The sequence below is a fragment of the Mandrillus leucophaeus genome, unplaced genomic scaffold, assembly GCF_000951045.1.
Source record: "Mandrillus leucophaeus isolate KB7577 unplaced genomic scaffold, Mleu.le_1.0 Scaffold431, whole genome shotgun sequence".
In the NCBI taxonomy this organism is placed as follows: domain Eukaryota; kingdom Metazoa; phylum Chordata; class Mammalia; order Primates; family Cercopithecidae; genus Mandrillus; species Mandrillus leucophaeus.
The window spans coordinates 892,584-894,855 of record NW_012104599.1 but is presented as its reverse complement, the minus strand read 5'-3'; positions in this window follow the sequence as shown (position 1 = coordinate 894,855).

Sequence of the window (2,272 nt, the reverse complement as noted above, 5' to 3'; positions counted from 1 at the left end):
TTCACCGTGTTAGCCAGGATGGTCCTGATCTCCTGACCTTGCGATCCACCCGCCTCGGCCTCCCAAAGTGCTGGGATTACAGGCGTGAGCCACCGCGCCCAGCCTAGTATTTTCATTCTTTAAGTGTCTGCTGTTTGTTAAAATTTCTCGTTTGTTCATAGAAGATGTTTCCCTTTTTCACCAGGTCCTTTGTCATATTTGTTCATGTTATTTTAAAGCCCATTTATAATTGCAAAATCTGGGCCTACTTGGGGCCAGCTTTTATTGATGATTTCCTCTCCTGATAATAGATCGTATTTTCTTGTTTCTTTAGGTGCTTTGTAGTTTTAAATTTATGCTGCACATTGCATAAAATGGAAAGTAGAGGTTAAAGTAATATTTACTCCCAATAAAGGACACATCCTACAGGAAGTGGAATAAGTATAATAGTATAATCAGAAGTTAAAGTGAGCCTGGGGTGTTTTTTTTGTTTTGCTTTTTTTTTTTTTTTTTTGCCGTTTTAGTTAGATTCTGATCACCATGGGCTTCAGATGTTTTGACAGCAGGATCAAGATGTTCTCCTCAGCAAAGCTTAGGATGTGACACCTGCAAGGGCACAGAGATCCCTTTATGCTTGTTATCTAGCCACCGGTTTTACAAATCATGGCAACCCGTCTCGTTGGTGTTGGGGTGTTACTGCTTCTAGGCCCTCTCAGTGGACAGAGCTAGGGAATGTATGTATGTGTTTGTGTCCATATGAATATACACTCGTACATGTATACATACATTTACATTTACCTATTTTTATATCTATCTCTCTATATTGGAAAACATAGGCCGGGCGCAGTGGCTCACGCCTGTAATCCCAGCACTTTGGGAGGCCGAGACGGGCGGATCACAAGGTCAGGAGATCGAGACCATCCTGGCTAACACGGTGAAACCCTGTCTCTACTAAAATACAAAAAAAAAAAATTAGCCGGGCGTGGTGGCGGGCACCTGTAGTCCCAGCTACTCGGGAGGCTGAGACAGGAGAATGGCGGGAACCCAGGAGGCGGAGCTTGCAGTGAGCTGAGATCCGGCCACTGCACTTCAGCCTGGGCGACAGAGCGAGACTCCGTCTCAAAAAATAAATAAATAAATAAATAAATTGGAAAACATAACTTTAATATTTCTAATTCCAATTAAACAGTCCAGGGTTTATTCTAATTTTCTTCCTCTCCCCTTTCCTAACTCTCTTCTCCAAGAACGATGGTTTTTATTATCCTTCGTGTTAATTTTTTATTTGATCATTCCCTGTCTACATAACCAACAGTTGTTGCTACCCCCACTTCTGCATAGACAGTCTCGCCACTCTACTTGGGCTCTGACACACCATCCTGGGCTGCCTCCTTGCTGGGATGCCTTGCTCATCCCATTTCCTCTCTTAGCTTGTCACCCCGGGTTGCTTAGGTGTGGCCCTGCTCTCCCCGCTCAGGCTCCAGTACCTGACTCCAGGCTACCCTTCTATGGGAACATCTTTATCACTCTGCTTAGACTGCAACGTCTTGTGCCAGACCATCCCATAGCATGGGCATCCTCCTCTCCTGCATGGGCCCCGACATCCCATGCCAGTCCACCCTCACACACATGCCCCATCACCCTGCGTTCACTCAGACCCTTCACACCATGCTGCCCTTGTGTGGGACACCTTCCTCATATTCTAGGTCCTCCAACAGCCTGTGCCGGTCCAATCCCCGCTGTGCATGCCCTCCTTGCCATGCTTGGGCTCCAGCTCCTGTGGCTGGCCCATCCCTCCCTTCTTCTCCCATCCCTCTATGGATGCTTTCCCAACCTTTCAGGCTTCGACTTGCCATTTTGGGTCACCATGATTCAGGGACATCCTTCTAATTCTGCATGGGCTTCAGTACTCAATATTAAGATTCTTCTCCTGTGGGAATACTCTCTTCACCCAACATGAATTTCAAAACCAGTCCCATGCCTGGTTATATATATGAGACAATATTATAGTGTTAGAGATGAAAGGCAATAATTATGTCATTAGATTAGATCCAGTTGAGATGGATTGAGAACAGTTATTCACAAAATAATTAACTCCTCTGGAGTGCCTACTATGTGCCAGGACCTGTGCTGACCATTGAGGTTACCATAACCTCTTAGCTGCTACATGCTAATTTGTTAGGGTTACTTGCAAGTCTGGCTTAATCATCCTATCCGTCCCCTAGCCATGACACTAAGATTTAAGGGAAGTCACCTAGTTCCATATTTCTAGTATAATTATCACCCCCGGCCGGGC